This window comes from Balaenoptera borealis, assembly GCF_965194805.1.
Source record: "Balaenoptera borealis genome assembly, chromosome: 18".
Lineage (NCBI taxonomy): Eukaryota > Metazoa > Chordata > Mammalia > Artiodactyla > Balaenopteridae > Balaenoptera > Balaenoptera borealis.
The window spans coordinates 49,845,921-49,872,310 of record NC_138877.1 but is presented as its reverse complement, the minus strand read 5'-3'; the positions used below and the strand labels follow the sequence as shown (position 1 = coordinate 49,872,310).

At 34.8% G+C, this 26,390-nt stretch overlaps 1 long non-coding RNA gene across 1 annotated transcript; it reads right to left on the bottom strand.

The window, feature by feature from the left end:
* Positions 1-1,043: 1,043 nt before the first annotated feature.
* On the bottom strand, positions 1,044-26,390 carry LOC309615943. The gene is made up of 2 exons (XR_014237161.1): positions 15,307-26,390; positions 1,044-14,963 (listed from the first exon to the last, which is right to left on the bottom strand). It is a non-coding gene; the product is annotated as an uncharacterized lncRNA (long non-coding RNA).

The window sequence follows — 26,390 nt, the reverse complement described above, 5'->3', positions numbered from 1 at the left end:
CAGAGCTGTATTTCAACAGTTCTGTGGATAACAATATTGTGTTATATATTTATCATTGTGTAGGGATTTACCCTAAACATAATGGCTCACAGCAACATTTATTATTCCACAGTTTCTGTAGGTATGAATCTGGGCCTCCCTTATCTGGGCCATGTGTCTTGTGGTCTTTCATAGGGAGGCAAGCAAAGTGTTAGATGGGACTGCAGTCTCAAGCCTCCACACACACTCACGTAGTTGGACCATGTTTCCCATGGGTGATTGGACTGAAAGTCTCAGTTCTCTACTGGTTGCTGGGTAGAAGCCTCCCTCACCTCCTTGCCACATGGCCTCTGTATAGGACAACCCAAACATGGTAGCTGGTTTCCCTCAGAGCAAGTAAGAGAGTGAGAGAAACAAGCAAGATGGAACTCGCAGTCTTTTGTAGTTTAATATCAGAAGTAATATCCTGTTACGTTTGCTATATTTTGTTAGAAGTAAATTGTTATGTCTACCCACACTCGAGAGGAAGAGATTATACAAGGGTGTGACTACCAAGTGTCCTTTTAGCAACTACCTACCATAATTAAGAAATTCCTATGAGGTAGAAATTATCCTTGTTTTACAGACGAGAAAATAGCGACCCTGGGAGTTTAAATATACTGCTCAATACTTACTAATAATTTATGGATCTGGCATTTGAAACTTAAACCTGTTTTTTATTTTGTATTTATTTAATTGTATTTTTGTAAGAAATAAAAATTGTATATATTTAGGTCTATAAGTGTTTTGATATACGTATAACATTGTAAAGTTATTACCACAATCAAACTGATTAACATATCCATCACCTCCCATAGTTCCTTTTTTTTTTTTTTTGGAGTTGAGAACACTGGGGATCTTAGCAAATTTCAAGTATACAATACGTTGTTATTGACTATAGTCACCATGCTGGTCATTAGGTCTCCAGAACTTACTCATCTTATAACCGAAAGTGATCAGTAACTCTCCATTTCCCTTACCCTCCAGCCTCTGGTAAATACCATTCTACTCTCTGTTACTATGTGTTTCAGTTTTTTGGGCTTTGTTTTTTGATTTTTTGTTTGTTTGTTTTTAGATTCCACATACAAGTGAGATCATGCAATATTTGTCATTCTGTGCCTGGCTTATTTCACTTAGCATAATGTCTTCCAGTTTCACCCAAGTTGTGGCAAATGGCAGAACTTTCTTCTTTCTCATGGATGAATAATATTCCATTATATATAAACATCCAGAATTTTCTTGATCCATTTATCTGTTGATGGACACAGGTTGTTTCCTTGTCTTGGCTACTGTGAATAATGCTGCAATAAACTTGGGAATGCAGGTTATCTCTTCAAGATACTGATTTAGTTTCCTTTGGATATATACCCAGAAGTGGGATTGCCGGATCATATTGTAGTTCTATTCGTAATTTTTTGAGGAGCCTCCAGACTGTTTTCCATAGTGGCTGTACCATTTATATTCCCACCAGCACTACACAAAAGTTCCCTTTTTTCCACAACTTCTATAATACTTTTTAACCTTTGACTTTTTGGAAATAGCCATTCTAGCAAGTGTGAGGTGATATCTCATTGTGGTTTTGATCTGTATTTTCCTGATGATGAGTGATGTTGAGAATCTTTTCATACCTGTTGGCCATTCGTGTGTCTTTGGAAAAATGTCTATTGGATTCTTTGCCATTTTTAATTGAATTATTTTTTCCCTCTTGAGTTGTATGACTTTCTTATATGTTTTGTATATTAACTCATATAAAATATATGGCTTGCAAATATTTTCTACCATTCCACAGGTTGCCTTTTCATTTTGTTGATTGTTTCCTTTGCTGTGCAGAAATTTTTTAGTTTGATGTAGTCCCACTTATTTATTTTTGCTTTTGTTGCTTGTGCTTTTGGTGTCAATTCCAAAAAACCATTACTAAAATCAATCAAAGAGCTTGTCCCTATGTTTTCTTCTAGGAGTTTTACCATTTCATGTCTTAATGTTTAAGTCTTTAATCCATTTTGAGTTGATTTTTGCATATGCTGTGAGATAAGGGAAGCTTGCTTTTTATTTTTTTCACCCTAACCAATAGCTTTTGAGATGTTTTAAAGTTATATTATTTCCAAAGAGGTATTTTCTGTAGCTTATCTATGCCTATTCATGTATATGCAAATGAAGCTAGACCAGAGTTTCATGCAAATATGGACATAAAAGGAAATCAATCAAGTCTTTGAATTTTAAGTCTCATTTAACTGGAAGGCAACATAAAACATGCTTGAAACCAATAACTGGTTTTTCTGGCTTTGATCCTACCTTCTTTTTTTTTTTTAATATTGTTAATGTGGACTTGGGTGAGGCCACGTCACTGTGCTACGGATGATACCGCTTCCTTTTGACGAAAGCTTAATCCAGAGCCATATTTTTCAGCCTCATAGCCCCTTTTGAGGCAGGAGAACCTGCCCCTGGATATTTCTAGCCTGGGATTTCATCTGAACTAATGTGCCCTGGCAATTGCTTCATACTTATGATTGTTTGGAAAAGTGTCCAGTTGTGTGAATTTCTGAAGATGCTGGTGACAGAATGCTTAGTATGGAATTGCTTTATATACTCTTTCACCTCGCCTATAGTACAAGTCAAAATTAAACTTAGTATTCAATTGGAATAGTTTTTTTGGCCACATTTTTTCCCCTGATTTTGTGCTTAATGTATAACTTCTTCACTCTGGCGTTGTATTTCTTTTATTTTTATATTTTAATAGTTATTTTTAATATATGTTTTCCATTATGAGGTGTCTTCCATCATTTCTGGAAGTATTCAGGGTCTAAATTAGGAACAATTAATAAATATTAAATGACACAAAATTAGCTTAAGGTTTAAATTTACATGAGCCATTTAAAAGAGATTTTTAAAATGTATGTGAATGCCATATATAGAACTCCAAGTACATGCCCACATCTTAAATATTAAGCAGAAATATTTCATTATTATTTATTGAATTCTAATGTTTTCAATTGTAAATAAATACTAATGAGGGAAATCACAGTAGTTTGTATGAATTATTTGATCACTCTTCCAGGAAAAAGAAACAAGAGAAAAAGGCAAGAACAGTATTTTCAAACTCAAGCCAGAAGCAGAGAGATTTGCTTATTTAACAAATATATCTAAGTATCATTAGTCATAATTTGGAAAAGTGTAAGCTATTAAATGGAAATTGAATGGCTAAATGTCCTCACAAGAAACGAATAGTATAACACCACTGTTTCTTTGAATATAACTTTCCATAAACTTATAAATTAGAAGATAGAGTTCTCTAGCATGATAATATCATGACACACAATCAAATATTATAGAGCATAAGCTCATTATTATTTTTATTTTCAATTCTCTGATGGGACAGTAATATGTTAAAGAGTACTTTTGAAAAACATCAGAATAACATTTCATTTTCTAATATTTCTCTGGATACTCCCTATATTTTGTTAGAACTTGGTCATGCCTGTTGAATGCTAATACACAGTGTTGGGCCATTTTACTAAAATCTTCTGGAATTGAACATCTAATTTGTCAGTGACAATTTAAAACTTGGCCTACATCAAAGTCCACCCTTCACATGTCTGCAGGTTTAGGTTTGATTCTTTGTGACAACAGCTGGCTGGATGTAAGGGAAGGTCTCACTCCTCAAAGTTGTGACATTATTTTAGTTATTTATAGATTCCTATCTGAACCAGTGGCTTTATGAGTTAATATTCTGGGAATTATAATGAGAGCCATTGTTTAAACTGCTTTCAGGCTGACTTCAAGTGGCCATAGTCTTATCTTGAAGCTAAACTTCATAGAAAGATGTGTCCAAATATTCATGTATTAGAACTTTCACAGGATTTGAAAGCGTCAATAAAATAATTTTACTGGTCATATTGGAACCAGGAGAGACTCCTATCAGCAAAGATCTCTTTCAGGAGAATGATGCTATAAGATGGCGGAAAACCCACTAGAAATTGTCCTCAGCCATATGTCCTCTGCTCACCATCTTTGTGTGTCTCCTTGGATAAGCCAATCAAATCTCCTGAGTGTATTTTCTCTTTTGTAATATAAGAAAGTGAACTAGATCATTATTACTCTTTTGGGGTCCTAATTTTCTATGATTCAATTAAGCAAAGCGGAAATGAACCAAACATCAAGTTGTGTTTCTGCTAATATAGCCTGTAGCCATCCACATATACGTATCACCATTTGACGTCACAAAGTTACATAAAAAAAGGGAGGAAAACTTTAGGGCCATTTCAAATATAAAGAAGCCCTATAGCAATACAAATATAAAGACACTTCTATATGAATAACAAAAACAAAAACATAAACGCAAAACATTGAGACATTAACTATAATAATATTTCTAACCAGGAAAGGGCTTATTCAGTCCACATAAAGTAAGTCAGACCTAAAGATCTAAAATATTTCTTTAAACTAGGACAGAGCATATCTGGCCTTTCACTGAGGAATCATCTAAGTGCAGATCATCTAAAGGCTTTTCCATATGATCCAGAGCAAAGTCAAGGAGAGGCTTGGAGGTATATTCAGATTTCTTGAACTTTAATTCATTTCCCTTTACACTCAGGGTGTTTTCTTTTTTTAAATAATTCTTTATTTTATTTATTTATTTTTGGCTGTGTTGGGTCTTCGTTTCTGTGCGAAGGCTTTCTCCAGTTGCGGCAAGCGGGGGCCACTCTTCATCGTGGTGCGCGGGCCTCTCACTATCGTGGCCTCTCTTGTTGCAGAGCACAGGCTCCAGACGCGCAGGCTCAGTAGCTGTGGCTCACGGGCCCAGTTGCTCCGCGGCATGTGGGATCTTCCCAGACCAGGGCTCGAACCCGTGTGCCCTGCATTGGCAGGCAGATTCTCAACCACTGCGCCACCAGGGAAGCCCCCAGGGTGTTTTCTTAACAAAACTTTTCTTCAAGTCATCTCACAATTTGAAAAATAAAAGAGAAAAAATATCTTTCAAAAGTGTGTAATGGCTAATTGTTTGGAACTATCAAATTGCTCTGTGATAGACCTGATAAATGAATCAGAAACAGATCATGGCTGCTCCTCAGTTTCTGCAACGCAAAACCATTCATAATGGAACGTATCCCTGCCTTTAATATACATATCAGGTTTTTAAATTTTCAATTTAGTTGCTCCTTTTGCACAAAAGTCCATTTTAATTCCTCAGTGAAATGGTTTGAATGATTTGAGTGCTTTTTGCTGAGATGTGAATCAGGAGTCTGTAAACTGTAAACATCAAGACATGTTGGAAATGAAGAAAGTAATCCTGTAATTTAAACTCAGAGTATCTTTTTTCACATTGTTAATTGAAGTTTAATAGACAATAGCCCAAGGACATTGTCATAGGGGACTTTTTTTTTTCCCCCTCTGATGTCAACACACACTCTGTCAAAAATGCTTCCAAGAATAAGATGTTTTTCATATTTTTTAGTTCATTAGCAAACATGTACAACAATTTTAATCCTTTCTACGGATAGCAAGTAAGAATTAAAAGGCAATAAGTAACCAACCATGACACAGCTGGTTTTCATCTCAGAGAGCCAGTCAAGCAGCCGTTTTATTTACAATATGACATAAATGGTCAAAAGTCAGCTTGTCGACAATCGTATCATCATATGCTGTGGACTTAGATTTGGCTTGTCATTGCTAAGACTCTCTCCTGGGAAGTTGTGAAATACTTTCTGCTTAGAGTGAGGAAGAAAATTCCGTTTCTGTGTTTAAATTATAAAAAGGAACTAATTTATTTGTGTTCTGAAAAGGGAAGTGATAGTAATAATTTTTAGGCTATCATTTTAAATATCTATATTTGTGCATACACTCTCTATATAGTCTTTTGTGTGTGTAGCCACTTGTATTCTATACATAACGCTATACACATAAATAATTATATAAGCACATATAATTATTTTTCTATAAAAGTTATTTTCTTCCTTGCACACACATTTTATTTAGTACTATTTATCTCTACTGATGAAAATCCCATTTTACCAGAAAGATGACATTTGAGATAAGGTATGTGAAGATGTTTGGTAAAATGCTTAAGGCAAGTCTTCTTGCGTTCACGACAAAAATTTTAAAAGTTCTGTATCTCTTTTGGTCTTTTTCTTTTTTAGTGAAATTGTGACATGAGTTGCTTTTGGTGGCAAATACTTGCTTTCCATCATGCATATCCTCACAGAGCAATATGATAATGCCAAACTGCAAAATCCTAAAACTTACTACAACAACTTTCTAAATTATTTTCTTGATTTCAGGCACCATGATATATAGAAGTGAGAAAGTAGGCAGGATGACATTGAGTACAAGGAAAATATAATAGAAACAGGAGGCCAAGGAGATAATAGTAATTCTGAAACCGGAGCAAATCACGATAATGGGTTTTTAAGAGATAGTCACTATGACCCTATATCATCATGGTTCCCTCAGCTGTGAATGGCGTTCAGAATTTCTACCTTCTGAACCTTTCTCATTCTTTGAAACTTAGCTCAAGACCCCTTTCCTTCCTGAAGCTTTAGCTTCCCTAAAAGTATAATTTATCCCAGTATTTACTCCTGATGCCAAGTTGTTAATTGACAAGAAGAATATTAAAGTCTGAGATTATTTCATTTCAGAGAAATCATAAGCTACATATAAGATTGTAATAATTTCCTCCTTATCAATGTTGACAGTTAGTGAAAGTTCAATTTCTTATAAAAGCTGAGAAAAGCATTTTAAAACATTTCCTTTGTATCTCTATAGAAATATTTTGACTATTCTAATTTGGCTTGGCTTTGAATTTGTTCTGATGAGAATCTGTAAAATGTGCCATAATTTTTAAGGAAGATAAACCTCATTAAAGTCAGCACAAGGAGTCATTTTTAAGTTGTAACAAGGAATGCTTTGATAAATATAAGTAGGAAAATACCTTAACTGTGAGTTTCTGGAGCAGCAAAGAAAAGGAAATTGCATGATTACCATTTCTGAAGACATAAGAATATCGATAATATAATTGAAGACTATAATTGCCATTTGCATAGAAGCATATAGCTTAATGAATATGTTTAAAATAGGGAAAGAGATTAGATAACTTTTTGAAATTCATTTTGATATAAGTTGGTAGTGATTGAAGTTTAATGAAATGAGTTGGAAAAATATTAGTTTTCCTTTCTATAATTCAAAGGTTACTTATTTTTAAATTTTCTCCAAAACATAGTACAGGCCTATTGTGTCTCTTGTCCTGAAAACTATGCTGCCATTTCCTGATATTACCACTGCCAGTGGATCTATAATTAGGATTTTTACTCTGGGCGGCTTTCCAAGGGCAATTCCAAAATAAAGCTAGTGGATGGGTACCCTGAACAAATGCCAGACAGTAAATTCAACTGGAAAGTAACAGGGTTGCCTTGGCTAATTGCATTATACACACAGTTGCTGACAAGTTCTGTCTTTTTCCTGGTTTCAAACTTATTTCACAGAATATTAATCATTTTACAATGATGTTGAGTCAGAGAATTAACAGTGACCTTGGAGGATATTCATGCTTGCTTTTTAGGTAGTCAATATTGCAGTGATGAGAGTTTTCTGTACAATATTTTGGAATAAACATCTTTTCATCTTCAAATCTTCAGGCAGGCTGGCAGGCAGGTCAAAAAGAGAAATGAATGGAAAAAGAAAGTAAAGGAGAGAAGGAAGAAGGAAGGAGGGCAGGAAGAAAAAAGAAGGAAGGAAAGAAAGGAAGGAGGAAGGGAAGGAGGAAAGGAGGAAGGAAAGGATCCTTTTATTACAGCACCTAATCCTAATGAGTCATTTGGTTCTTGATGGAACTAAAACTGGATTTTAAAGTTTTTCAGTCAGAATCTGAAGATGAAAAGGAAAAGGATAAAATAAATCACTAAAATACACAACGAAGGAAGAAGCTACCTTTTTCTGGCTTGTCATGATAAATATTATGTAATTTAAAAAATACACTGGCTCCTTGCCAATGTATTTTACTAAACAGAGAGAACAAACAGAAATCTCTGCAAGTGTAAGAATTTGGGGAGGAAAACTATGGAAAACAACATCCGTTACTGGGGCTGTTGTATTTTATTGCATGTATTAACCAGATTTCTACAGATGGAATAAAGCTGGCTTTATAACAGAGCCATAAGTCTTTCAACTTTTGATGGTTTCTAGCAGGATGTTTTATCAAATGTACTCTCAGATATTCACATAAGTTGGGCTTTTATTTCTGTCCTTAAAACTTAAGGCAAGATTGCCATTTGGATGCTATTATACAAGACCTACCAATTGCTTTATAAGACAGTGTAAAAGGGGAAACTTCCATTGCTAAATTTGTTGTATATTTAACTGTATTTGTATATTTTAACTGTATTTTTACATTTTATTTTTATAGAAAATATAATATACTTTTATAAATGTAAATTACATAAAGTATAGTTTATTTAAAATATTTTATAATTAGTGAGATCATATCACATTTACTGAAAGGAATTAGAAAATCTTTGGTCTGCATTCTTTTCCATACTAATCTTATCTTCCTTTACCAAGTTTCCATCTATCTGGACCATTTCAGTCTTCTTTTCTTTTTAATGACAAAAGGAAAGCCCTACTCCTGTCAAATGCCGATACCTCTTATGTTCTAACTTCTATTCTTTGGGTATTTCCTCTCCACTTGCATATCCAGTCTATTTCACCTACAGGATCTTCTCCAACAGCTTGCAAACCAGCTCTGATAATTCATACCTTTAAAAAAAGACAAATACCAAAGCTTTCTTTGATTTCCCATCCCTTTTTAGACCTACTCTGTTTTTCCATTTCTTTATATAACCCAGAATCCCATAAGAATCATCTGCTGTAGTGTTTCTACCTTCTTACCTATTTCCCTCTTTTACTCACACCATTTGGGATTCTCCCCTCACTTTTCCAAAGAAACAGCTCTTGCTAAAGCCACAGAAGCCTCTCCATAGCCAAAATGCAATGGACCTCTTAGCCCTTAGCATACTAGATCTCTTTTTGTCTTTCAGACACCATATTTTCTTGTCCACTGTTGTCTTCTGAGCTCTGAGTTCTCCTCCCCAGTTCTGTTAACTGTTGCTTCCTTCTCTAAGCAATTGCTTGGAGTTGGGAGTACTACTGAGGTTGGCCTTGAACTGTTTTCAGTTTTCATCCTAGATTTTCTCACTGGGTCAGAGTATCTATTTCCTTGGTGTTCGGTGACATTTATATGGTGATGACTCTCAAATTTGTGCTCCCAGCTCAGGCCACTCTTGTGAGCTAGACTTTTATAGTCAGCTTCTCATTGACATCTCACAGATATCAAACAGGCAACACAAATTCCTTAACATATCTAAAACTAAACTCTCCATCTTTGAGTTAAACAACCTTATTCTGGTCTCCTTATTATAAGTAATTAGTATCAAACTACCCCATTACTTGGGCCAGAGAAGAGGAAGCTCTTTGAGATCTCCCCTGGCCTCCCTTCACTTGACACATCAATTCAAAGAATGGTTCCTCTTTTTTCCTCTGGTTCCACTGCTTCCTCAAAACTATATTTGGAATCTATATACTTTGCCCCACAGCAACTGCTGCTACTCTCTCACCTTGACTTATCTGCTTCCTCTATTGTTTTTTATCATCCATTCTCTAATAATCATTCAGTTTTCCATGTCCCACACTTATTTTATCTACTTTTAAAATTACTACCCATTGTATTTAGAATAAGATCCCAAATTATAAACATGCCTTAGCAATGTCCTACAGGATCATACCCCTACCCTGCTCTCCAACCTAATCTCATTACTCTTGATTATTATATTCCAGTCATGTTGTCTTTTAATTTTTTAAATGTGTCAAGCTCTTTCTTGCATCAGTGTCTTCATCCCTCACTTCCTCTACCTGAAATACCCTTCCTTCCACTTGCTCCTGAGTGGCAAATGTCCACTCATTCCTCAGGTATTAGCCTACAGTTCACTTCTTGAGATAACTCTTACCATATCTCCCAATCTGAATTAAGTTGCTTCTGTGTTCATATAGACCATTATTACTTTCATTAATAATTAATAGCATATTTAAGTTTGTTTGTTTGCTTGTTGTTTTGCTCATGCTTGTCTCTTGAATAGATTTTAAGATTCTGGGAGATCCAGGCCCTTTTTTCAACACTGTATATTTAATACCTAGCAAGCCCCAGTACTGGGAATAGAGTAGCTATTAAATATTGTTCAATAAATATATCTGAATTATTTTTGGTTACCTTGGTAACCCAGTTTTCCTTAGACTCAGAAATAGGATGATGTGAGCATTACTACACTGACAGTTATTGTAAAAGGAGGCGGTTACCATTTTGTCATCTCCATCTCTTATCTTCCCATCTCCAATACCAGGATTGACACTTTCATTGGTATCCAGTTACGAATCTTTATGTAAATCAGTTCTTGGTGGCTTTCTTCATCAGAAAATTATACAAACATCGTGCAAAATTGTGCAGATATTTCTAAATTCCAGTTCAAGTTATACCCAGGCCCTGATACACCTACAGAAATGTGAGTGGGAATAGTCCGTGAATATGCAGTTTTATGAATTAATCTGACTTTTCCTGTTTGCTGATATTTTAGAGACATTAGGACAAATGCTCTTAAAAATACACTTGCTAATAGAGTTCACCTCAATTTAGGAAAGGCATACATACTACATTTGCTGATAAAGTTCATTTCCTTTTAGAAAAGGCACACATGCTTTTAAAACATTTGCCTGTAAAAGCAGGTTGGAAAAGAGAGACAAATTAAATAAGCTAAAGAAAGTTCATTTAGAAAGAAAGGTCAATAGACAATTGAAAAAGAAAACATATATCTAATCCAGAGCAGGACCAGCATGAGACTAAAGAGTTCAGAGAATGGGAATGGTAAAATGCTATAACATATTTTAAAGCTTATAAAATACTCACTAGCTTAAAGTTCACTTCCTGAGATAACCCTTGCCATTTCTCCCAATCTGAATTAAGTTGCTTCTGTTTTCATATAGACCATTATTTTCATTAATAAATTAATAATTAGTAGCATGTTTAAGTTTGTTATTTTGTTTTGTTTGCTAATGCTTGTCTATTGACTAGATTTTAAAATTTAGGGAAATCCAATACAGAGTATCATAGAGGAGAAAGCAGCACAGAGAGTCAACTCCGAGACTTACAAATGGTCCCTCTCAGTAGTATTTAGTTGAGTCCTGATTAGGTCATACGTGTGAAGAAAATTCTAGTAGCTGGAGAAAAGAACCACATGAAAGGGTTTGAAAAAATAGTACTTAGACTGGACAAGACCAGGATTGAATCTGTTCTCAGAGAGATTTTAAAAATTTAGAATTCATGGATCATCAGTTAGAGAACAAAGAGGTATCCTGTCTTAGTAGTGGGAAAAAATTAACTTTCGACTAAATTAAATTCTAGCCTACATAACAAAGCTTAAAGAGGAGACCTGAAAGGATCAAACTGTGTCTAACTAACTGGATGATGTCCCAGAACAAAGCTCATAAATAGCTTTGCTAGGAATGTTAAAAAAAAAAATCAGCACTCAACAAGAATAAATCACGAAGTCTGATATTTAATCAGAAATTACTGGGCATTCAAATAAGCAAAAAATAAAACTCATAGTGAGAAGAAAAATCAGTCAATTGAAACTGACCCTGAAACGACACCCGGGAAAATTAATAAATAAAGACATTAAAACAGTTTATGACTATATGTTCAAGAAGCTGGAACAAAGGTTGAACCTGTTTTGTAGAAACATGAAAGATATATATATGACCCAAATTAAACTTGTGGAGATGAAAACTATAATGTCTAACGTGAAAAGTACACTGGCTAGGATGAATGAGAGATTAGATATAGCAGAAAAAATTATTAATGAGCTTAAAGACATAGCAATAGAAACTATCTAAAATGAAACACAGTGAGAAAAAAACTGAAAAAAATATGAACAGAAAATCAATACAATGTGAAATAAATTCAAGAAGTTAAATATACATGCACCTGGAGTCCTGAAAGGAGAAGAGAAAGAATAGGGGAGAAAATTTATTCAAAGAAATAAAGACTGGATATCTTCCAAATTCAATTAAAGCTGTAAATGCATAGATCCAAGAATCTCTATGAACCTCAAGCACAAGAAATATGAAGAAACTGTACCAAGGTACATCATTATCAAATTGCTTAAGACCAGTGATAAAGAGAAAAAAAAAAAACTTAAAAACACTGACAGAAAATAAACAGTGGGTACAGTGGGGAAAATATGGTAACAGCAGATTTCTATTTGAAAACAGAGAGGTAACATCTTTATTGTCTACAAAAATCCCTGGAAGCCTGAAATTCCACACCTAGCATAAAGATCTTTCAGAAACAAAGGCAAAATACTTACTGAAACATACAAATGCTGAAAGAATTCATCACCAGAGGAAATGTGCTACAAGAAATGCTAAAGGAAGTCACTCACACAGAAAAGAAAAATTAACCAGATGGAAATATGGGTCTACACGAAGGAGTAAAGAGAAGCAAAATGGGAACTACTATGGCCATTATTAAATTTTTTCTTATTATTTAAATCTTTAAGAATTTTAATTGTTTACAGCAAAAATAATCATGTATTATAAGGTTTATAACACATTGGAATAAAATGTCTAATAATATCATACAGGCTTGGAGTCAAGAAATAGTAGTATACTTTTGTAAGGTTCTTATACTATATATGAAATGGTATAATGAACTGGAAAATGGACAGTGATAAAATAAATATGTATGCTGTAAACAATAAGTAAGTAACCACTAAAATAACATCCAAAGGATTTATAGCTCATAAACCAAGAAAGGGAATAAAATGAAATCATAAAATATGCTCAGTTCATCCAAAAGAAGGCAAAAAATGAGGGAAAACAAAATATGAACAGAAATCATTTTTTTAAAAAAAAGGACAAGTAGTAATATTGCAGATTTAAATCTAACAATACCAATAATCTCCTTAAGTATATACATATATATATATATATATATATATATATATATATATATATATATATATAAAGTGGTAATGGTGTCAAACCAAAGAAACAGATCAATTGAATAGAATAGAAAATGGAGAAGTAGAGTCACATATTTATGGACAACTGATTTTGAGCAAGGGTACAAAGGAAATTCAGTGGAGGAAAAGATAGTCTTTCAACAAATGGAACATAACAATTGTATATTCGTATGCAAAAAATAAGAATAAATAAAATAAATACCTTGTACTATATACTGAAATTAGTATAAAATGGAAATGGATCATGTACTGAAAATCTAATCTTATAAAACTTTTAGAAGAAAACGTAGGAGAGAATTTTTGACCTTGGCTTAGGCAAATATTTCTTAGCAACAGCACCAAAAGCACAATCTATAAATTAAAAACAAACCACTAAATTAGACTTCATGAAAATTAAGAACTTCTGCTCTTTTTAAGACTGTTCAGAGAATGAAAAGATAAACTTCACACTTGGAGAAGATATTTGTAAATCACATATTTGGAAAAGGACTTGTACCCAAAATATAAAAGGAACTTTCAAAACTCACTAGTAAGAAAACAAACAACCCAACTACAAAATGGACAATTTGCATAGACACCTCACCCAAGAAGATATATCAATGACAAAAGAAACACATGCTCAATATCTTTAGCCATTAGGAAAATTCAAATGAAAACCACAATAAGATAAGACCACATACTGGCTAGACTGTCTGAGCAAAAGAGCCAGAACAATACCCTCCACCCACCTAAGAAAGAACACATGGTGCATAATTCTATTTATATCAAATTCTAGAAAATGTAAGATAAACTATAGTGACAGAAAGCAGATCATTTGTGATGGGGAAGGTAGGAGATTTAAGCAGAAGGATAACAAAGGTGCGTGAGGAACTGGGGGGAGGTGATATATATGTTCATTATCTTGATTGTGGTGATGGTTTGCCAATGTATCTATCTGCCAAAATATTTCAAATGGTGCACCTTTAACATGTAGTTTATTGTAAATTTATTGTATGCACCTAAAAGGCTGTTTAAAAGGAGCAAAATATAAAATGTTGGTAGTTTAATTCCATTTATATAAAAATGCAGTACATGGCTAACCACAGATAACCACACAAAATAAGACTGAAATAAAATATGCTTGAATTTTAATAGTGACATCAGGAGTGAAGCTTTTTCTTTATTACCTTGTTATTAAAGTTTTTGAAAAAGATATATATAATTTTAATCTTCAGAAAAGGTAAAACTTTTGTTAAGTAAAAAAAAAATGCCAAGCTTTAACTGTGAAAACAACTTTTCCCTCAAGTTTAAAGCACAACTAACTTTACTCTTAAGTTCAAAATACATCTTCCTTTCTTCTCTTTCTTGCCTTCTTTTAAAATAGAAAGTCAACAGTAATCCACTAGACTGCCCTTGGCAAAGTCAAACATGCAAAGAATGCTAAAACTAGACATTTTTCATTAGATATGGGAAAACAAATAAAAGTCTGGGTATGAAACGATAACTCAGTATGCTTAAGGGTATACCTGATGCTCTATGACGGAGAGAAAGAAGCTCCTCTCTCTGCCTTCAAGGGCTCTGAAAAATTAACATTCTCACTGTGTAGGCAGGTCTGCAGGAAAAAGGAAACTAGTCAAAGGAGACTAATTAGCCAGGTGGAAAATAAAAGAGAAAAAGCATGGGAAAACAGAAGAGGAGGCAGTAGAAGAAGCAGCAGTGGCTAGAAACTTGGAAACTGAAGACAAAGCGGAGATGTTGGAAACAGGCCTGACTTACTGCCTAGCTGATGTCTCTTCCATCCTTGCCTACCCTTCTCCCCAACATGCCACTAGGATGGGATTGAAAACCTATGTCTCTTCCAGAATTCTATATTTAAAACTTATTTTGACATTTCCCTTTTTTTCCTACCTATTTTTTTTTTTTTTTTAATGGATTCTACAACCAGACGGACTGGATTTTTTTTTTTTTTTTTTTTTTTTTGGCTGTGTTGGGTCTTTGTTTCTGTGTGAGAGCTTTCTCTAGTTGCGGCAAGCGGGGGCCACGCTTCATCGCGGTGCGCGGGCCTTTCATTATTGCGGCCTCTCTTGTTGCGGAGCACAGGCTCCAGACGCGCAGGCTCAGCAGTTGTGGCTCACGGGCCTAGTTGCTCCGCGGCATGTGGGATCTTCCCAGACCAGGTCTCGAACCCGTGTCCCTTGCATTGGCAGGCAGATTCTCAACCACTGCACCGCCAGGGAAGCCCCTTTCCTACCTATTTTTATGTCTTTGTACATATTTGATTTTCCTACTATATATTTAGTTTTTCTAAGAACAGGGATCATGTCCTTTTCTTATTTGTAACTTACCCTCCTTGCCCCCTACTTTTCTTGTGTGAATGCCTAGAAAAGTGCTTTTCAAATAGTTGGGCTAATTGATAGACATTCAGAGTGCTTAATATCAAGATAAACTTTCTGTGAGATCTATGTAATGGCCTTCCATTCCTCTGCACAGTCTAAGCTTCCCATTCTCAACTCTGCAAAGGAGGAGTAGATACATGAAACACATTATTAGTGTGTTAAGAGCTAGGGGTATCTTTGCCTTTCAGCATCACACAATCATCACATTTCACAAAGACCCAAGGGTATTCCCCATGTTCTGCTTAAAAAATAGTGAAAAGTATAGTATATTTTTATCCTTCGTAGCAAAATGTTTAAATGCATAATTTAGAGAATTCACTTGTGTGAACTAACCCATAGAAGAGGCAACAGTGTCACTAAACTTGGACACTTTGGAAGAAATATGTGGTTCAGATAATGCTTAACAACTGAGGCATTATTGTACTCTTTGAAAAACAGAGATCCAATTGTTAGGATTCAGTTGGAAGGATGTTCATTTTGGATTCATCCTTCAATACCAGTGCTTGTTAGCTAAGAGTTCTAACTCAGTGTTAGAAGCCTTTGTCTTTGTGTTTCTGCTGTAAGCTCTGAGAACTCTTTCATATGTCTATGTGTCAATAGGACACAGTCTGAGGAATCTGAAGTCTTCTATTTTATCAATCTAGACCTTCAAATGGAGGCCATATGGTTCATGTCTCTAACAGTTAAGGCAAAATAAGATATTTAATTTGGTCACAATTTATATCCTCTCTACACTGATGTCATTCCTATTTAGTGGTGACCTATGCTCTAGGTGAAATAGAAAACACTGTTATTGGTGGTTAATGCCTTCTCTAGCTAGGCATTCATTCATGTGTTTAGAAGACATGAAAAAGAACATATCTCAGAAGACAAAACTTATACTTTGGGAGGCAATTTTTATCACAGTCCAATTAATGTTCGAAACACAGCTATAATGGATCATCACTTACTTGGAGATTTCCTTTCAATTATAATGGGAAATTTACAAAAAGTAGAATGATTCATTTCAATTCAAAATATCACTAAAGAAATGTGAAAAAACATTTTAATTCTGTTGTTCAGCTAAAAACTTACTCCGTTATAAGATATTCAGCAAATAAATTGAGATTCATTCTGAACATTATTTGCAGAGTCCTATTTAAGGTACTTAATTATGACACATAGTCAAGGATGTCTTTTGACATTTTGCTGGTTATGTAGAAGATTAAGTTGCCAAGGGAAACTATCTGAAATGTTTGGAGGGTAACTGGAATAACTAGATTCATATCATAAGGTGATACAAGCTTCTGGTGTTATAGAAGATATACTGAGGAAGGATAAGAAGGAAGTAGGGACAAATGGAAGTCATAAATAAGAATTAAACTACCGAAAAAAGGGAAATGTTCAGGAGTTAGAAATGCTGTAAAATATAATACAGAGAAGATTTTGAACAAATCAAAGAGACTACCAGAGCCAAAATTTAGCTTAATGAAAGAAAAGGTCATACTTTTGTTGAAGTACACCTACAGAAGCATTTTAAGAACCAAAATATATCACTCGATTTATATTTCCTAAACAATGAGCCCTACTGTTACTTGTAAGTATAAATGTCAACAATATGAATCGTGTAGAAAAACTAATTTTTGTTAAAGGTATCCAATAATACCTTTAAATTTTTTTTTAAATGAGAAAGAGAGGAACTACAGCAGCCCCACTTTTGTCAGTTGGTTAAATAGGCGGAAGTTTATTACATACAAAGCATCACATTTATCACAGTCTGCTTTGCATTTTACTGTATATGTCCCAGTAAACTATAAGCTTCTAAAGGGCAAGAGATGGGTTTTGGGCATCTGGTGTCACCACAGTTCCATGCATTTATGTGGGATATTGAATAGTCTTCTGTGTAACATGCTACTGCCCAGTCTACCGACTGGCTCAAGAATATTCCTCTGGACTTCAGCCTCCAAAGTTACAGTATAAAGAGGTAGGAATATACAGTTGATACTCATTATTCCTGGCAGTTAACGTTCTATAAAGTTGCCGCAAACACTGAATTAGTAAATACTGAACCAGGACATACAGGATTAGGTTCCTGCAAGTCTCTGGTAACAACATTTTCATCAACTGAGCAATCCATAACCTTGTTTTACATGTGTTTCTGTTTAAAGATACTTAATTTAATACATATTGTCAATTCATTAACATTGAACTCAATGGCCAACAGCACTACAAGTCATCACTGAACAAAACTTATCTAACACACACATTTCCTTCCTAAGGCACATCCCAGCTTAGGAACACTAGACAGCCCTTCAGCACGCTACTTGGGGCATTTTAATGGGCAAAATCGACAAAAAAATGAGGGAAAAAAAGTGGCAATAAATAGACTGTGAAAAGGACACTTGTTTATAGTATGAGAGCTGAAATGGGAAGGTAGAGCTTCACCTTGTTCAAAATCAGGTGAGAACATGCAAATCAGGCAACTAAAATTTTTCACTGCTCTGCATGTGTTTGCGAGTGACTACAAAAACACCATGGGTATTGATTTTGGGGTTACGAATAAATGTTAGCATTTAGGCAAATTCTCAAATATGGGGTCTGTGAATAAAAAGGAAGCTTAGGATGAGAATAAATGAACATAGGCAAGGACCGCAGAACAAACCTCATCCAGTTCAGCATCTAAGTCTAAATTCAAGTGCATGTTCGTTTTCCCACTCTGCTCATGTGATATTTTACCAGGTTGGAAAATTTGTGATATACTTGTGGTTTCCAGCACAAGTCCACAAAATAAATAGGTTTCTAGATTTGCTACCTGCTGCTGTGCCATGCATTGACCTATAATTCTTATCTGAGAAGGGAGTTGACATTTACTGAGAATTGAATACATTGCTAGTTGCTTGTCTTTTTGCTAGTTCTTTTTTTTTTTCACTAATAGGACTCTGATTCATTGGGGGTAGGACAGCAATATGCTCAATAAAAAATTTTTAAAAAACCCAAAACACCCCCAGTACCCTTCCAGATAAGGTGATTAAATAAGCAAGGTCTGGTCCATGAGAAGCAAGCAAAATTTGGCTTGGTCTTCAGGGAAAATGGGAAAGATTAGGTTAACATGGACCTGGTTGTCGCTTCATCTGCTCTATCCTGCCTAAAATAAAGATATAGGGGCTGAAGCATCAGTAACAATGTGACTGAATGACCTTGATGTTGAATGACAATCCCTCACCAAGGCTAGTGGAATAGAAAAATATAAAAGCCTAGATTTCTGATTGTATAATGGAGGTTCCATACCAGCCTTGCCTCCAGATTTCCCACTAGGAAGAAATAAAACTTTGAATATTTCTAAGGTTGGTTGGTTTGTTTTTGCAACTCTGCTGACTGCTGTCAACCTTCTTTATGCTTCTCTTATTGTTTAATAATGTCATTTCCAAGCTTTCTGATTAATGGTATTCTTTCAAAGCTTCTATACTTTCCTCTGTTTCTCAGTTTTTTCTTTGATCCACTTGCTAAGAATTGCACTCACAGTGGCTCCTATTCATTTGGGAAAGCATTTTTGGTTTCCCAAGCTCTTGAGATTACAAAACAAACAAACAGAACAAAAATAATGACTTGTTTTTCCTCCTCTGGTGGAGGCTAAAACCACTCAGGTAATTTCCTGCCCCCATCCACCACCAATTTGTGCTCTGGTATTGGAAGGACGTTTTTCATCTAACGTTGTTTAACATGTTGTACACAGATATTTTCATTTGCTATCCTAGTTGCTCTGTCTGTTTTAATGAAAGAGCTGGAGTAGATTAAAATGTGATAGCCTCTCTCATGATCTTTTCTCTCCCAGAAATTTAATCTGCATTCTATCTAATATAGCATACTCCCACAAGCAGGTGTTGTCTATATATTCCTTTATCTCTCATTCAGAAAACCTTTCGAGGTAAGTATTATTGCTAGTCACATTTTCAGATGACAAAATGAAAGCCCAGAGAGGTTAAGTAATATGCCGAAAGTCACCAAGATAGAAATGGATGTTACCTACATTTGAATTTGGCTCTGTTTAGTCCATTCCTAAGTGCTAGGTAAACCCTTTAAAAATGAATCTGAAAGCACTATTCACAACTGTGCCCTTGCAGAGGGATGCTACACCTGGCCTCAAGAAGGTCATAGAGAACCTCATGATTTTGATGCTTAACTCATGGGTCAAAATACATGTTAAAATAGACAACTAAAAGTTTCTAGCTGGAAAAAACGTAGTAAAATTTAAAAGAGAAACACAAGTATTTTTGCTAGTAAAAGTCTAGGCAGATTCTAGTCAGGACGTTTGTCCCCATGCACATTCCCCATGCACCACTGCAAACGTAAGTATCTTTGAGATAAAGAGAACACAGTACCCAATCTAATAGTAATCATAACTGCTTGACAGCACACATCAGCATTTTGTTACAAAGTTAACCATTCTAGTTCCTTTACTTCTCTACATAGGACTTTTAAAAGGAAAAATGCTTGTATCGCTCCTTTAAACTTTTCTCAGATCCCTTTCCATTATCTGTGCTCTCCTGAAAGAGTTACATTTCTATTGACACTTGCGTGTATAACCTTTTTTCTTTTCCCCAGTTTCCCTTGGATGTTATTTTCTTTTCCCTATTGTTTTCCTTGGATATTATTTTCCCCTTTGAACAATGAGGACAGCGAGACATAGGGTATTGAGTTAGAGAGAAGAGGAGGTAAGATGGTATGTACCATGTGCCCATTCCTGCCACAAGTGATTTCCATTTAACATCTAAGTTTATCCTTGCATGGCTGTTTCCTCCACATCACTACACTCTCAGCCCAAATGTTATCTCTTTAGATAAATTTTCCATTATCCCTATAGTTAAATCCACAAGTCCTCTCCCTATCTTCCTACCTCTTAATCAAGGCTCTCTTATTTTCCTTGTAGCACTTTTTCATTCTTTGAAATTCTTACTTAGTTATTACTTTCTATGTTTATTTTCTCTTTTCTCACATTAGAAAGCAAGCTTGTAGAACAGGGATTGGGTCTGTCTTTTAAGTCACAAGACCCTGGCTCCTAGACATTGCTGGATAAATAATATTTGCTCACACACCATTGTAAAGCAATTATACTCTAATAAAGATGTTTAAAAAAATAAATAGATAAAAATAAACAATACAATCAAAAGGCAAAAAAAAAATGTATGTGGTTAGGAAAGAAGGTGAGCGCACTCTTATGCGATGGTCTTGAATTTCTCAGAAACATAGTAGGTGCAGACTTTGGTATGAGATAAGGCTGCCTTGAAATAAATGTCACAACGGGCTTCATCATTATAATAGGTTAGATGTAAGCTCTCTGAGGGCAGTCTTCCATGGCACGTTCCTGAATGTCTCCACTGCTAATTGTTGTACCTGGAATATAGTAAATACATAGAAAATGTTTGTTGATGTTATGAATATATGGTTAGAAAAAGAAAAAAATAATATTTGCTCAATAAATATTAAATAGATAAATGATTAGATAAATAAAAGAACAAGGAATTCTGTGCAGCTAGAGACCAGGATCTCAACAGAACCAAAATGTTTATGAGGATAAAAACTTGAGCAAGAGAAGAAAGAAGACTGGTAAGAAAAACTTAGTAAATATGGATGGAACCATATTTCCTTCATTCCCTCCAAGGCAATGTACAATGGATTGTGAAGTTAAAATAAATAGGCCTACAACTAGATTAAATAAACAAATAGTCTGTCTTACATTTTCTGTAGGGTGACCTCTGCTATTTTCTTCCTTCTCAAGATTACTAAACAATTACTAAATTAATAAGGAGATTATTCTATTGAGACTAACTTTCTGGATAAAGCCAATCACATGCCAGATAATAATTATGAATATCCTAAGGCAAAGCTCATTGCTACCTCATTTACTGTCTGATAGGCATAATTTAGCTGATGAACATTTGTTTGCTCAACTCATATTGACTTAGGTTAATTCTTTCACAGTGAGATTTGGATATAGTAAATTTATGCATTATCTAGTAATTATTGTTATGAGAGGGTCCACATTAATATGTTAAATTTTGCTTTAAGATGTGCTAATTAAGCTTATTGTGTGGCAGACTCAGACTTTACATTTTGAGTTTGTCAGTATTTCTTTCTTGAAATATCTGGGATATTTTTGTTATTCAGCTGTGCTGGTTTAAAAAATAAGGATATCTGCTACAATATGAAGGACACTTAACTCTCTCAATTTAGGTTATAGCTCTATTTATCTGGTGCAAGCAAGGGAATAGGAATTATTATATTTTCAATATCTAAATAATCAATTGGGTGTTCACAAACTTAAGTGCTATGATTTCTTTAGGAGACAACTGAAAATAACGTATCTGTTTTATTTGATAATCTTGATGTGGCCCATACTAAACCATACCCTATAAAAACTTTAATGTATATGATTCTAAAATTAATCATTCCCATATTACTTTTATAATCTAGGCATTAGAAATTCCCTTTCCAGTCACATAATGAACTAGCTTATTTAGACAAAGTACCCTACTGAAAACAATTATAAATGTTTTGTGAAATATGTTTTTAAAATATTTTTTAAAGTATTGAAGAAATGACCACAGAGGAAGGAAATATGAATGAAAGTGGGAACACAAATAGGCAAGCAGAGTTTTGTGACTGCTTTTGTGCTGAGGGCACGCTGCCAAAACTTGAACTTAGGAACTTGAACTTAGGTTTTGGTGGTGTTCTGAGCATGAAGGAAAATTTCTAACATTTGACACTGAGCAGAGCTGGCCAGGATGCAGTGTGGGAGACTTCATCACTAAGAAGTTGTAAGCACTAGAAACTTCTCCGATGGACACACAGCCCAAATTTCCATCTCCTGGTTTAAAAAAAACTGCTCAAGCTGTGAACTTAAAAGGAAGCAAAGCATTTTTTTGTGGGAAACAGCAGAAACAATAGATACAGAAATTAGACCCAAAAGACTTCAAGTACTGGAAGTATCAAAAAAAGATAAAGCAAATATTCTTACTACATTCAAAAACTAAAAGCAAGCAAGGAACATATATCTATAAGAAAATGTTATAGATTTAAAACAATGGAAACTCTAGAAATGATAACTGTAACTAATATTGAAAACAAAATGGTTAAATGTATTAGCCATTTTGAAATACCTAAAAAGAAAATTCACGAGTTGGAAAGGTAGGGCAAAAGAAACTACCTAGAATGCCACACGGTGAGGCCAAGTGATACAAATCAAAGATATAGAATATAATCATAGTGTTGGAAGGATGAATAACTCCAAATATTGGAGAAGCCCAATGAACCCCCAAAAATTCCTTCAGAAGAAAAATTATTCCAGATGCAAGGGTTTAGATTCAAGAAGGAATACAAATCAAAGAAAACAGTACATATTGGTTTTGTCTTGCTGAACTTTTGTTGTATGAAAGAATAATAATTACATCTCAAGGGATTAAAATGAGAGAGAAATAAACTATCAAACAACGTCCTATAAGTTAGGAAGTGAATAAATGAATTGTTTTAAGTTAGGACCTCAAGAGGCATATGTCAAAGAAGATTAGATGTGCAAGGGATTGACTAGACTGCCTGAAGGGTAAAGGGAGGAGAGCTGAGAAAGGGACCACAATACGGTCTCCCACATGTGTAAAAAGAAGAGGAGGAGGGAACATTGGGTAGAAAGAGGATTGAGCTGCAGCATAGATTGGATAATATTTCATCCAGACCAGTGGAGAGTTCTCCAGTAAAAGTTGTCACTCAGAGGAAACTTGCATTGGGCAGGAACATCTGACACTCTAGTCCTCATTCTGGGGAAAGCATGACAGCAGCTCAGGGGAAGCATGGCCGCACCATCCTCATGGTGGAGGATCCAGAGAGGCTGAGTGTCAACTATTCTCCCCCCAGCAGAAGATCTGAGAAACATATTTCTATGCCTGCCACGTGGAGTTAAATTTTCTAGTATCTTTGTATTTTGGAGGAAGAAGAAAAAAGATAAAAATATTGATGAGTGTAGATTTTAGTAGGTTAAGTTATGCACATTGTTTTTTCCAGAGTATTCACTAAAGTAATAAAAACAGGTATATTACTTCCAAAGCAACAGAGGAGAGATGATGATGGAAACAGAATTTCAGAAGAAGGCAAGAAGAGGGAAAGGGGACAAACAAAATAAGACAGATTCGTAAGTAGAAACTGTAAAATAATATGTTATATATTTTAAAAATCACTTTTAGATTACCTGTAATAGACTACATGCTCTAGTTAAAAACAGTGGCTGTCAAAATTCATCTTAAAAACCAATCGGTATACTTTATGAGATGCAGTTAGTCTCTACACTAGATTCTACTTCTCTTGAAATTATTATTCCTTTCACAAATATTTTTTAGCGTTTTCTTGCTCTGAGAGTGAACACAGAAATGCCTAAATTTCACAGGGAAAAAGCCAACTTAGAATTAGAAATTTATTGAAAGACACATGCAGAACACTAGCGATTTCTCTTCAATAAATTTAGGTGGGTAGGGAAAGACCAAATACCCTGAAATTTCATGATAAAACAATAATTACTGTTTGAACTGTTTTTATTTCTGAAAATAAATTGAGATAACTTATAACTCTACACTTATTTTATTAGATCATTAAAATCAAAACAGAAAGTTAAAAAATTGTATTTGGAGACAATGGGTATAGTAAAACCAAATCATTAAGTTATGTCATTATGATGAGTAATAGGAACCTGAACAAGCAAGAAAAGGAAATGCAAAAGATTATATACATTTTTCTTTTTCCAATAAAAGGGCGATGACCTTTCTTTAGGAGTGACAGACTTTCAAAATGATTTCTTTTGCATGAATAATGAATGCATATTCAAGAAATACAAATAATCTGATGGAATCTGTCATAGCTGTTTATTAAAAAAGGAAGAAATGATCTTACCACATTTTTCTTAACAGGGTAATGGGTTTTTTAAGATGCACTCGAGCAGAAGTTAATGTATATTTTCATCAGCCCAATTCCATTTTGTGGCACAGCAAGGAAGGTTTAATGAATGAACTCCACAAGCAAACTTTGTCACCTTATAAGCACATCTTCAGTTTTAACTCTGATCTCTGTGTTCAGTTCCCAAATGTTTAACACTCAGCTTCAAACCAAGATTTCTTTCTGATTTTTCTCTAGGAAGGCTTTCCTCACTGCTGTAGCCAGGCATTACCCACCCCGGGCTGGCAGCTGACACACTGATGCCTGTGTTAGTAACTGAACTTGGCACTCTTCCCATCAATAAAGCCAAACACCCAGGGGAGTTAATAGCTATTTATACATTCTTATTAACAAGATGCAGGTTTATAAACCTTCCTTCATTGTGAAGCTCTAAATGCATATGCTCTTCTATTAAGAAAAGTTGTATATACAGATGTATGTACAAATTTTGACTGTGCAGCATTTTTCATTCATATCATATTTCCTGTTGTCCATATATCACGGGCAACTTTTTTGAGAGATATCTTAGGAACTTCCATGCAATGTTTTTTATTCCCTTTGACCAGTTCTTGCTGTGCTTCTTTAGACAGGTGATGAAGCCAGACAGCATTATTCTTTGTTTCCTCCTCCTCGCCCACTCCAGACGTTCCCTCTACAGATCTCAGCAAAACAAAGACAGCTTTAAAAATATTACTGATTTTTTTTTCTTTTAGTGAGATGAAAAATTCTGAGTCTTTCATGATATAAAATTTTAGAAAAAGTAATTTATTGAACCCTTCGTAATGATGCTGTTTCTACATTATTCTTTTTTAAAAGGAGAAAAGACTCTCAAGTGACACTTGGTGATGTTCTGACAGCTAATGAGGGAGATGTCATCATGATTCTGAGGACTTTCCATGTCACCGAGGCTGTTCTAGGATTCTGACTGATATTTAGTTTTTAAGGCTCCCTTTCATTAAAAAGTACAACTTGTTTTTGTACAATATTAAAATTCCATTGGTGGTCCAAAGAGATAGTTGAGAGTTGTCTAATCCATCCTTCTAGATGGGTCATAAGACCCTTTTAGTCCTTTTAGAGAGCATTGAACAGTATAACATCCAACCATGAATCAGACATTTGCCATGGTGAAACTTAAAAGAATAGGGCTATTTTAATGTGGAATTACAAAGAGACAAGGCTTATTGATTTAAATTAAGTGAGATACTTTATATGAAGTGGTTAGCACAACGTTTGTTCATAGGAGTAATAAACACTTGCTGTTTGACCTTTGGTTGGGAGATTCATTTTCCTCCATGGTTTGATAATGGAGTGGGTATACACTACCACTTACCTATCTGCTCTTGTAACCTATTTCTTAAGGTTTGTGAGTATTGCTGATGTTGTTGTTCTTCCTAAATGCAACCCACAAGATATTTTCCACCAACCTTGACCATTCCTCCACCAACCCATTGCTTCAGGTGGTGGGGACAAGACCCAAGGGCAAGTGGACCTTTTGCAGGACCAGGTGGAACCTCTGATTCCTCTGCGCACAGCTCTATAATTAGTTCCTCCCAACACACTGGAGAGGTGGCTCTGAAATTTTGACAATGTAATCTGAAACCTGACTTGACTTTAGAATTACAAATACCAATTATGAAAGACAGACAAAAATGATATAAAGCATGCAGCCCCATCTTGGTCAGGTGATTTTGACTTACGCATCTTGCACTGTCTTTTTATGTTTGAGTTTTTGTCTGTTGAATAATCTACACACTTTTCATAGAACTATTATTTAATTTGGGAGCATCAGTAAGAGTTTTCTTGAGCATATTTATCTCAGTTCTTGACTTAAAGCTCACCCTGCCCATCAGAGCTTCTTTTTGTGACATACCTGAGAATTCTGAAGAAATATCAGTCATGCTTGTGCCTTGAGAAGAATTTCTTCATTCACCTACCAATACTGACTGTCCTTTATGGTTTGAAAGATAATTTATGTTGAATGGTTTTT